This window comes from Phacochoerus africanus, chromosome 3, assembly GCF_016906955.1.
Source record: "Phacochoerus africanus isolate WHEZ1 chromosome 3, ROS_Pafr_v1, whole genome shotgun sequence".
NCBI lineage: Eukaryota > Metazoa > Chordata > Mammalia > Artiodactyla > Suidae > Phacochoerus > Phacochoerus africanus.
Genome location: NC_062546.1, coordinates 196,612,949 through 196,625,620, shown reverse-complemented (window position 1 = coordinate 196,625,620; position 12,672 = coordinate 196,612,949). Strand labels below are relative to the sequence as shown.

The 12,672-nt window shown below is 45.8% G+C and overlaps 1 protein-coding gene across 1 annotated transcript in view; it reads left to right on the top strand.

Moving 5' to 3' along the window:
• The first annotated feature begins 10,382 nt into the window (after positions 1 to 10,382).
• Positions 10,383 to 12,672, top strand: part of SLC16A14 (solute carrier family 16 member 14) — a 34,910-nt gene continuing 32,620 nt past the window's right edge. Inside the window, 1 exon segment of the mRNA XM_047773706.1 lies at positions 10,383 to 10,742. The gene's annotated coding sequence lies outside the window, so the exon portion shown is untranslated.

The window sequence follows — 12,672 nt, the reverse complement described above, 5'->3', positions numbered from 1 at the left end:
AGATGTGGCCCAGTTGGTTAAAGCCATCCAAGCATCACACGCTGCATTTAGTGGTCACGTCTCCCTGATCTGGACCATTTCTGAACCTTCATTTATCTTTCATGATGCTGACCTGCTTGATGCTAAACAGCCCAGTTATTGTTCAGCCTGTCCTTTAATTCGGGTTCGTCTGATGTGTCCTTACAATTAGAGAGAGTTAGGTATTTTTGTCAAGAGTCTCACCGAAAGGATGCTGTGTCCTTAGTGGATTACACTTGAGGACATGTGGGTTGACTTCATAGACCCTAAGTCACCGACACTTCGCCACAATCCAAGGGGTAAAGCCCTTCCTCCTCCTTCTCCTCCTCTTCTTTTTTTCTTCTTCCTCTGATCCCCATTTTACAGACGATGACACTGAGATTCAAAGATGCTAAGTAACCTCATTAAAAGGTCACATAAGTGGTGAAAGTTGAGATTTGAATCCAGGCAATGAAGCTCCAGGGTGTATACTCTTCACCATTCATTTCTGCTGCCTCTTCAAAGGCCTCTTCTGGAAGCCATTTTTTTCTCCAGGGTGACGTGGGTTTCAATGACACCATTATAGCTACATTAGAATCAAGTCCCAGGAGTTCCTGCCGTGGTGCAGTGGAAACAAATCTGACTAGGAACCATGAGGTTGCAGGTTCGATCCCTGGCCTCGCTCAGTGGGTTAAGGATCCAGCGTTGCTGTGAGCTGTGGTGTACGTCGAAGATGTGAATCCGATCTGGCATTGCTGTGGCTTTGGTGTAGGTCAGCAGCTGTAGCTCCGATTAGACCCCTAGCCTGGGAACCTCAATATGCTGCGGGTACAGCCCTAAAAAAAAAGAATTTTTTTTTGTCAAGTCCCCTAACAATTTTCCAAGCACTGTGATAACACCGTGTTTTACCTGGATTATCTTTTGTTTTGTTTTGTTTTTTTTGGCTGCTCCCATGGCATACAGAAAGAAATTCTCAGGCAAGGCATCAAATCCACACCACAGCCGTGACCCAGGACAGTCACTTCTTGGTGACTGTGACTGGTTCTTAAAAGCAGTGACAATGACAGGTCCTTAACCACTAGTCCACCAGGGAATTCCTACATCCATTATCTTATTTAACGCTTTCACCGTCCCTTCGATGTTGTTCTGTCATCCTACGGGCTCCAGGGCGAATGCACAGACTCCACAGAGCAGAGGGGAGGAGCAGACTTGCAGCTCAGGTCTGACCTCATCACCAGGACGCCTAAGCATTATACTTTCTTGGCTTCTGCCACGCATGCTCAGCTGCTTCACAACCAGGGAGAGAACAGCGCCTGGCTATTCATAATCACTGCTTACACAGTCCTAAGGGTTTCCCAGTGCTGGCCTTTGGCCTTCACAGTACATTGAAGTCCTCTGACCCTTCCTCGCAGAGGAGCCAGGGTTGGCCCAACTGGGGAAAGAGCACCAGAAGGCCGATCTGTCCTCAAGGTGGGGTGAAAACTGGGGACTTGAGACACAAGGGCAAGTGAGCAGGAGCAAGGATCAGGAGGAAGTCTAAGGTCAAGGGTAGAACAGAGCAAAGAGGTCCAAGAACATTGCTACAAAAGAGCTGGAGAGCTGCAGCCCATTCTGATGAATCTCTGGCTCATGGGTTTCCTACGTTTGTCTGTCCTGCTTAAGGGTACAGGGTAGAAAGAGTTCCCACTGCGACTCCACATTATCGGTGGCATCTCTGCAGCACCAGGACATAGGTTCAATCCTCAGCCTGGCATGGTGGGTTAAAGGATCTGGTGCTGTGTAAGTCACAGCTGCGGCTTGGATCTGATCCCTGGCCCAGGAACCCCATGTGCTGTGTGGTGGCCAAAAAAGAAAAAAAAAAGTTACAGGTAGACATCTAAAAAATTCATCAAAGGGAGTTCCCTGGTGGTCTAGTGGTTAGGACTTGGTGCTTTCACCACTGCAGCCTGGGTTCAATTCCTGGTCTGGGAACTGAGATCCCACATCCAGCCACTGCATGCAGCAGAAAAAAAAAAAAAATCACCACAAATGATCATAGAAAGAGAATCAGAAAAGAGAACCATCTTCCTCCTATGCAGAGTAAAAGAACCTGCCAACTGATGCTCCCTAACCCATCCATACATTGTTCTTCAATAGCCTGTATTAATTCTACCAGATAACACACTTGTCCCACGAGAAAAGAATGGTTCAAGTACATCCACCCAAACTCCTTTCCTCTTAAATTTAGGGCATCCACGGCTCATATCTTCAACTGGTGTCATCAGAACCACTTGCTCCTGCAAAAAAAAAAAAAAAAAGAGCTTATTGTAGATGTGACTGACAAGAAAAAATGCTAGCTAGACCTTTCTCATCCATATTCAGGACTTTAAAATTTATTTATTTATTTATTTATTTATTTTTGGTCTTTTCAGGGCTGCACCAGAGGCCTATGGAGGTTCCCAGGCTAGGGGTCAAATCGGAGCTGTAGCCACTGGCCCACACCACAGCCATAGCAATATCAAATCCGAGCCACGTCTGCAACCTACACCACAGCTCACGGCAATGCTGGATCCTTTACCCACTGAGCAAGGCCAGGGATTGTACCTGTGTCCTCATGGATACAGGTCAGATTCGTTTCCGCTGAGCCATGATGGGAAATGACTTTTTTTTTTTTAAATTTTTGGCCACACCCAGGATATGCAGAAGTTCCCGGGCCAGGGGCCGAACCTGCAACACAGCAGCAACCTGAGCCACAGCAGTGACGATGCCAGATCCTTCACCCAGGGAACTTCAGACTTAGTGCTCTTTATTGATGTACCTTCTCAAAGATTATGATGTGGAGTTGACTTCTGAATGTTAAGCATGCATGTTTAATGCCAATGATCCATTTTTGGACACTCAAAATATTTTCAAAATAGTATAAGTTACGTGTGCTCTGTCTTATGGGAAATAAATTTAAATCCGTATCTATTAAGGAGTCCCCACTGTGGCACAGTGGGTTAAGGATCGACTGCCGCAGCTCAGGTCACTACAGAGGTTCAGGTTCTATCCCCAGCCCAGGGCAGATCCTTAAAAAGGATCCAGCCATTGGCACAGCTGTGATGCTGCAGCTCAGTTTCAATCCCTGGCCCAGGAACTTCCATATGCCATGGGTATGGCCATTAAAAAAAAAAAAATCCATACCCATTAAATAGATCAGTTGACATGTGAAGATATCAACATATGAGGATTCTTCCAGCCTCAGAAGGATTCACCAGGCATTTCCATTAGTAAATTCCCTGAAAGAATCTAAAATAAGATTTGATTGATTATGATGAGTGCATAAAATCTTTTTTTTTTTTTTGAGCATATGAAGTCTTGATTTAAAAAATGAAAATTTGGGAGTTCCCCTTGTGGCGCAGCAGAAACGAATCTGACTAGGAACCATGAGGTTGTGGGTTCGATCCCTGGCCTTGCTCAGTTGGTTAAGGATCTGGTGTTGCCATGAGCTGTGGTGTAGGTCACAGACACAGCTCGGATCCTGAGTTGCTGTGGCTGTGGCGTAAGCCGGCAGCTACAGCTCCGATTAGACCCCTAGCCTGGGAATCTCCATATGCCGCCAGTGTGGCCCTAAAAGACAAAAAGACACACACACACAAAATGAAAACTTATAAAAGCCAAACTACATTCAGTATCTTGTAATAACCTATTATGGAAGAGAATGTTAAAAAAGAATACATATATGTATTCATGTATAAAACTGAATCACTTTACTGTACACCTGAAACTAACACAACATTGTAAAGCTAGTATATTTCAAAAAAAATTTTAAAAACTATTAAAAATTTAAAAAAATAAGATTTGATCTACGTGAAAATTTTCAGGGAAATAGGTGTTAAATAAAAGAAAAACCTATAGATGCAAGAGAAAGCCATAATCGTTTGCTACCTAGCATCATTGATTTCATTAAAAATTTTGAAAACAGGAGTTCCCATTGTGGCTCAGTGGAAACGAATCCGACTAGCATCCACGAGGACACAGGTTCAGTCCCTGGCCTCACTCAGTGGGTTAAGGATCCAGCATGGCCGTGAGCTGTGGTGTAGGTTGCAGACACGGCTTGGATCTGGTGTTGCTGTGGCTGTGGCGTGGGCCAGTGGCTACAGCTCCGATTTGACAGCTAGCCTGGAAATCATATGCCACGTGTGCCGCCCTAAAAAGACCAAAAAAAAAAAAAAAATCCCACAACAAAACAAAAATTTGAAAATAATTTATATTATCCAACAACACAACTCTGATGAACCAAGCATTCCTTTTTTTAAAGACAGGTGTGAGAAAATGTTTGATTTCCAAGTTAGTGGTAGAACTGGCGTTTTAGAGCTTCCACACTTATGAAAGTATATGCCACTTCAGGAGGATATTGGTTACCTTTATCAGAGAGAAAACTGTACCAACCTTGGAAGACTAATGTTAAAACAGGAACATGCTGCTCATTCTTCACTCTTGATTGTTCTTTGAATTTGAAGCCAAGGTAAACATAAGCTTGCAACTCCCTCGGGGTGGGGCAGAATAGGTTTTGTAGGATAAAGTCTGGGGAAGTCCTAGACCAGGAAGAAAATCCTGAAGTGCTTGGGATTTCTTTTGCATATTGCTTGTTAAAAAAAACACGCCGTGGGAAAAGCAAATGGCCTTCTCAGGCCAACGCATGAACTTGACCTGCAGGGAAACACCAGGGCTTTGTTGCGACATGTCTGTCTGACAGAGATGTGTGGACTGGGAGATAAAGGAGGAGGCTGTAAGAACCACCAAGCAGAACACAGGCCCATGAACTCAAAAGTAATGAGGTTTTCTATTGCTATGCATTAAACAAACGTGTAACTGGAACACCACAACCGTGATTTCATGGATATTATTGCTTAAGATGAGGCTAAGGAAGATCTTTATTTTTAATCATAAAATATTGGCTGGATTCTCTGTGCTATACAATATCTCTTTGCAGTTTATTTATTTTCTGCCTAGTAGTTTGTACCTCTTAATCCCCTACCCCTATGTTATGCATCCCTCCCCTTTCCTTCTCCCCACGGGTAACTACTCATTTGTTCTCGAGTCTGTTTCTGTCTTGTTATATTCATTCATTTGTTTTATGTTTTAGATTCCACATATAAGTGATAACATACAGTATTTTTTTTTTTTGTCTTTTTGCCATTTCTTGGGCCTCTCCCTCAGCACATGGAGGTTCCCAGGCTAGGGGTTGAATCAGAGCTGTAGCCACTGGCCTACGCCAGAGCCACAGCAACGCGGGATCCGAGCCGCGTCTGCGACCTACACCACAGCTCACGGCAACGCCGGATCGTTAACCCACTGAGCAAGGCCAGGGACCGAACCCGCAACCTCATGGTTCCTAGTCGGATTCGTTAACACTGCGCCACGACGGGAACTCCGAGTTGTTTGTTTTTTTGATTCTGAGTTGTCTGAGCTGTTTATGTATTTTGGATATCAACGCTTTATCAGTCATATCATTGGCAAATATTCTCTCCCCAAATGAAAAGACAACAAAGTAGGTTGTCTTTTCATTTTGTCCATCCTTTCCTTTGCCGTGCAAAAGCTTTTAAATTTAAATAAGTGAAAGGTGCTTAAATTAAAGTGCAGCGTTCATCAATCCACTGTGTCTTGACTTCCTGGACGTAGAAGTGGATTCATTATAATCCATTCTCAGCACGGGCTCTCATATGGTGCAGATGAGTTATCTTGGTGAAGGCAGGCAGAGGTCAGGGAGGTTGCCATTCATTAGTTTTTCATAGACTTAGATGGCCATCACCAAAATCACTTCCAGGACACTCCATCACCCCAAACAAGCCCTGCATCCATTAAAAGTCACTCTCCATTTCCCCCCAACATCCCTAGCGTGGGCATCACTAATCTACTTCCAGTCCCAATGTACCTATTCTTGACATTTCATAGTATTTATTTATTTATTTATTTTTGTCTTTTGGGGCCACACCCACAACATATGGAGGTTCCCAGGCTAGGGGTCCAATCAGAGCTACAGCTGCCAGCCTATGCCACAGCCACAGCCATGCCAGATCCGAGCCGTGTCTGCGACGTACACCACAGCTCATGGCAACGCCAGATCCTTAACCCACTGAGCGAGGCCAGGGATTGAACCTGTGTCCTCATGGATACTAGTCGGGTTCCTTACCACTGAGCCACGATGGGAACTCCCAAAATTAGTATCTTGAAAAGATATCTGCACTCCTGTGTGCATTGCAGCCTTATTTACAATAGCCAAAATATGGAAAACAACCTAAATATCCATGGATGGATACATGAAGAAATGTGATATATATATACTATGGAATATTACGCAGCAACAATAAAAGAAAGCAGTCTGCTCCTTGTGACACTGTGGATGAACCCGGAGGACATTACGGTAAGAAAATAAGCCAGAGAGAGAAAGACAAATAATGCAGGAACATATGTAGACTCTTAAAAGAGAAAAAAAAAAAAGTGAATTCACAGAAACAGAGAGTAGAATGGTAGTTGCCAAGGTCTAGAAGGTGGGAAAAAACAGGGAGATGTTGGTCAAACTTTCAAGTATAAGATGAATTACGTTCTGGAGGGTCTAATGCATAGCATGGCGACTATAGTTGACAATACGGTAACAATAACAATACTGCAATGTACACTTGAAATCAGCTGAGAGAGATCTTAACCCTTCTCATCACCCAAAAAAGGCAACTACATGAAGTGATAAATGCTTTAGCTTGTGATGTGACAGTCATTTCACCATGCATATGTGTATCAAATCACGTTGTACATTTAAAATACATACGATTTTAGGGAGTTCCCGTCATGGCGCAGCGTTAATGAACCTGACTAGGAACCATGAGGTTGCAGGTTTGATCCCTGGCCTTGCTCAGTGGGTTAGGGATCCGGTGTTGCTGTGAGCTGTAGTGTAGGTGGCAGACGAGGCTCGGATCTGGCGTTGCTGTGTCTGTGGTGTAGGCCGGCAGCTGTAGCTTTGATTGGACCCCTAGCCTGGGAACCTCCATATGCCACAGATGTGGCCCTAAAATAAAATAAAATAAAACATATACAATTGTATTTGTCAATATATCTCAATAAAACTGGAGGGGGGAAAAAAGAAGATAAAAAGCTTCCGTAGTACTGGGCATTCTAGATGCCAAGTACCCATGGGTCAGAGAGAATCTTTTCAGAGAACAGTCAAGAGATTGCCTGGGATTGTGGGAGCCTGTGAGAATTGGATTTCAAAGGGCACCAGAAAATTTGGGAGTTATTTAATTGAGGTGATGGTTCCACAGACTTAATTTCTTTCTCTCTCTTTTTTCTTTTTTGGACATCCCTGAGGCACATGGAGTTCCCAGGACAGGGGTCAGATCTGAGCCACGGTTTAAACTCATGCTGAAGCTTCGGCAACACAAGATCCTTAATCCGCTGTTCTTGGCCAGGAATCAAACCTGTGTCCCAGTGCTTCAGAGAAACCACCCATCATGTTGTACCACAGTGGGAATTCCAGTTCCACAAACTTATGCTAAAACTCAGCAAACTGTACGTTTAAATCATATATAGTTCTAGGAGTTCCCGTTGGGTGCAGTGGAAATGAATCCAAATAGTATCCATGAGGATTTGGGCTCAATCCCTGGCCTTGCTCAGTGGCCTTGCTCAGTAGGTCGGGGATCCCATGTTGCTGTGGCTGTGGCATAGGCCGGCAGCTGTAGCTCCAATTCACCCCCAGCCTGGTAATTTCTATATGCCACGTGTGTATATATGCACAGTTCATAATATATCAATTACATCTCAATAAATCTAAAAGGTTTCAGAGGGGAAAAAAAAGACTTTAAACATCTTAGAGACCTCTTTTCAAACAAGATAGATTATCTGTACTTGAGGTATTTGCCAGGAACTCCATCTTAATTTACTGCCAAAAGCCTGGTTGAAATGAGCTGAGAAGGTTGGCCCAAGGGAATACTAACCATCCTTTTGCTCCTGTTCTGATCAACAAAAGTAAAACATGTGGACCACACAGGCCTGGGGCCACATCAAAATGTCCTCGCTTGACCCCAGTTTCTCATAATGTTCTCAATGATTTTTTTTTTTTTTTCTTTTTAGGACCGTACCTGCGGCATATGGAGGTTCCCAGGCTAGAGGTCTAATCAGAGCTACAGCTGCTGGCCTATGCCACAGCCACAGAAATGTGGGATCCAAGCCAAGTCTGTGACCTACACCACAGCTCACAGCAATGCTGGATCCTTAATCCACTGAACAAGGCCAGGGATCCAACCTGCATTTTCATGGATCCTGGTCAGGTTCATTAACAGCTGCGCCACGAAGGGAACTCCCTCTCAATGATTTTTTTTAAATCAAGATTTGATATAAGAAGTGACTATGTATCTCTGGAGAAGAAATAGATCTCATAGTAAATAAGTGCATAATCCACCATGAAGGGGGTCATTTGACATCATTCTTGGAATGCTGAAGTCTTCTTAGAACTGATTCTGATTTCCTCTCCATCAAAGAATTTATGATAATTATAATTAAATAATGCAACTGTACAATTAAATAATACAGTTCTACAATTGTATTATTAATAACCATTTCTCTCCATGGTACAATGTAAGGTCTATAATGTCTCGTTTATCACATCACCTAGAATGGTGTAATGCCTTTATTGATCAATAAGATGTAACAAATTATGAGGACATATTTATATAGTTACACTGTTTTTTAACCAATTTATGTATTTTATATTTTACTTATTTTCAGAGGGTGTATTATTTTTGTTATTCTTACCAGTTAAGTTATTCTTTTTGTTATGCTATATAAAATATTTAATGGTATGTAAGGCTTTTTCTTTACATATTTTAGTTGCATAACATAAGCAATTTTAATATAATGCTAATTTTTAAAGAAAAATTGAAATGTAATAGATAATACTAAATAGTAAAGATGAAAGCCATACAAAATGGGATAAAGCATAGAATAAATTTCCTATTTGTCTCAGCATATTTTCCATTCCACTTCTCCAGAGGGAGACACTTAATCTGTTTCTTAAGATCCATGATATAATAATCTGTCTGAATGTCATTGTGTTTAAATATATGTATTTTATTCTGTAAAAAAAAATACTCTGTGATAATGTATGTGGGAAAAGAATGTGAAAGAGAATGGATGTGTGTACATGGATAACTGAATCTCTTTGTTGCACAGGAGACATGATCTCAACCTTGTAAATCAACTAGACTTCAATAAATTTTTTTTTAATAAAAAAAAAGAAGTGACTATGTGAAATGCATGTGCATATTATTTTTTTGCAAAAAAATAAAATAAGAAAAGAAGGAAAAAAGAAGGAAGAAGGAAATTCATGGTAGATAGAATAATGGTCCCTCAAAGATGTCCACATCCTAATCCCTGGACCCTAAGAATATGTTACCTCACACGGCAAAGGGAATTAAGGCTGCAGGTGGCATTCATTAATTAATTTTGTTAATCAGCTGGCCTTAAAACGAGGAGATTAGATGGATTAACCAAGAATCCAATTACCCCGGGTAGGCCCAATGAAATCCCCCCAGCCCTTAAAAGGGGAAGAGGTAGGCAGAATTGAAGAGACAGAGGGAGATGGGGCTACACAGAAAGACCCAGAGTGACACAAGTTGCTGGCTTTGAGGACAGGAAGTGGCCTGGAGCCCAGGAATGTGAACACCCCCTAGAAGCACGAGCTCTTCCCTAGAGCTGCCAGAAGGAACACAACCCTGCCATTTCCCTGATTTTAGCCCAGGAAGACCCATCTCAGACTTCTGGCCTCCAGAACTCTAAGATAATAACTTTGTGTTGTTTTCAATCACACCTTTGTGAGACTATGGTACAACAGCAACACAGCCTATGTCCAAAATCCTTCAGGTGAGGTAAAATAGGCTATTTTACATTCTCTTAACAAATACTGGACACTTTCCACGGGGTCCAAGCTGTAGTGGGTGCCTCGTTGGGAACAGAGTAGATACACTTAGAAATGAAATTTGTACCTGGCACTCATCAATGCAGGTAGCAGGCAACAGTCAGATAGTGGAGGGGCAGGAAGAGGTACCACCTGGGATGGGACAAAAGATATGGAATTTTTGTCCTTTTTGGCCAAGAAAACCGCGGGCCCTGCCCAAGTCTTCCAGCTACAAGCTGCCATATTTTGTGCCCATGAGGGTTTTTGTTGTTGTTTTTTAATCACTTCTCTGTCTCAGAGAAATGCAAGATACTTCTACGCTCACCTGCACCTTAGCTCTCAGGCCCTTTCCTACAGTTATGAATGTGCCAAGAGCATTAGCGACGCTCAGCCAAAGCTAGAAATTACAAGCGGCCACAAGAGTGTGCACGTGAGGTGACTGCAATTTTTTTTTTTTTTTTTTCCTGCCAAACCAGAATTAGCCGGTATAGGAATGAGCGAGCGTGGAGATTTGAAATTGCACGGATTGGAAGGAAGCTCAGGTTAGGTTCGGGCACCTCCGAACGCACCGTTTTTAAAGCCACCCGTACTGAGGCCTCGAGCTCGAAGCTCCACAAAACGGAGCTGGCGCGGCAGCCAGCGGCAGAGGCGCCGGGAGCCCGCACAGCGCACCGAGCCCGGCGGAGCGCCGAGCCGCGGGTACCCGCATCTCCAGGATGATAGGCGACATCGCCACAAATCTCTCCGCCCAGCCGCTCAGGGGGCTCCGAGGAAAACAGCAAGTTCGGGGATCCGGGCCAGGAGCCGAGTGAGGCCGCCGCCTCGCGGGCTGCGGGCGGTGAGTATCCCGAGGCCTGCGGCGCCGCGGGCCCGGGGATGGAGCGGCCCCGGGCGCATCTTGGATGGCGGGTGGCCGATGCACCCACACGCCCGGGAAGCGGCGGCGCGGGCCCGGGGCAGGGTCGGGGAAGGCTGCCCCGGCGGTCGAGGGTAGGGTTGCACCGAGGCACGGGAGTCGCGCCCAGGCCGCCCGCCGGGGGGCTCCCGAGCCGCGGGCGAGGCCACCTCGGGGCGGGCGGGGTAATCGCGGGCCGGGGCGGAGCGTGGGGACGCGCGCCTCGCTCCCACGGCGGCCAGGGCCCCGCGCGCGTCGGCCAGGGCGCTCAGCGCCCCTCGGAACCCGGGCCCCAGGGGCGCGCTCGGCCCCGCGCCCACCATCGCTGCCGCCTTGTCTCGCGACCCCAGTTTGGGACTCGATCTAGCAGTAATGGAGCGGAGAGGGGGAAACCCGGGCGGCGGCGGCGCGGCTAGGAGACTTGAGGATGCGGGTTGCCTCCCCGCGCTGGCTGCCAGGACTGCCATCGGGCCCGCTTCCCGGAGGTGCTGGCGTCTTCCGAGCCAGCCGGAGACGCGGGCTGCCGCGGATGGGGGCCGGGGGGTCTCTGGGTGCCAGAGAAGAGGGATCACGAAGTGCCAGGGAGGGGGGCCCGTGGCGGGGATGGTGCTGGGAGGAGGGGCTCCGAGGCCGGGTCGAGCGGGGACAAGGCCAGGACTTGCAGGTGCAGGTCCTTCCTCGTGGGTCTGATCAAGGCTCCTCCGGAGAGGAAAGAAGAGACTAAAATAGGGCAACGGACCAGGGGCGGCCATTTCGGGGCCTGATGCCCCCAAGGCCATTGACGGGGTTTTAGGAGCTCAACTCTGCTTACCAATTAAGCCGTTTTCTTTCCGCGGAAAAGTTGATCCAGGCTCATTAGCAAGGATGAGTGAGGGTTATTACTGGGCATTAGAAAGATTCCTTTTCGTCTTGCCTGGCTTCTTTGTGTGTGTATGAGAGAGCTAATTGGTTAAATTATTAGTTGGGGGGGGTGGATAAAATAGGGTTTGGAATCCCTCAGGCCCCCAGTTCAAATTTGGCCTCTGCCACCTGCTAGTTTGACTTAAGCTTCATCGCCACATTCTACAAAGTGCCTCGATTAACTCAATCTGTGAAATGGAACATTAATATCAAATGGACAGAACTGTGTGGAGAAGCCACCAAGGACAGCCCCTGACCCATAGAAGGCTTTTATATGTTTACTTCCCCCTAATACAGGGTTAACCCAGCTAGGTTCCGCATTCCTCCTGCTGTGTCGTCTCAGCCCTAGCTCAGCTGCCCAGCCTTTGCTGCTCCTCTCTTCAGCCTCTTGGCCTCAAGTGCGCCCTCTAAAGGCCCAAGATTTCCAGTGTGCGCCAGGTCTAGAGGGCACATACCCGCGGAGCCAAATTGAAGGTGGACCCACCGTACACCTGCATCTAATGAAGAATCTGCTACCAACATAGTCTGACCACCTTTGGGGAAGATTGTAATTTTCATTTTCATCTGTCCCTTCCCCCTTTACTTCTCATTTATAATGAACTCCTCACATGTGACCTAATCACAATAACCAAATTAAAATTCATTGAGTTCCCATCGTGGGTCCGTGGTTGACGAACCCGATTAGTCACCATAAGGTTGCAGGTTCGATCCCTGACCTCGCTCCATGGGTTAAGGATCGGGCGTTGCCATGAGCGGTGGTGTAGGTCGCAGACGCGGCTCAGATCCCATGTTGCTGTGGCAGCTGCAGCTCCAATTCAGCCCCTAGCCTGCAAACTTCCCTATGCTGCAGGTGCGGCCCTAAAAAGACAAAAAAAAAAAAAATTAATGACATGCTCATAAAATGTATGCCCCTAACAGAGTTGTGGAAACTTGAGTCTCTGAAACCCTTCAGCAGGCTCTAAGTTATTTTCAT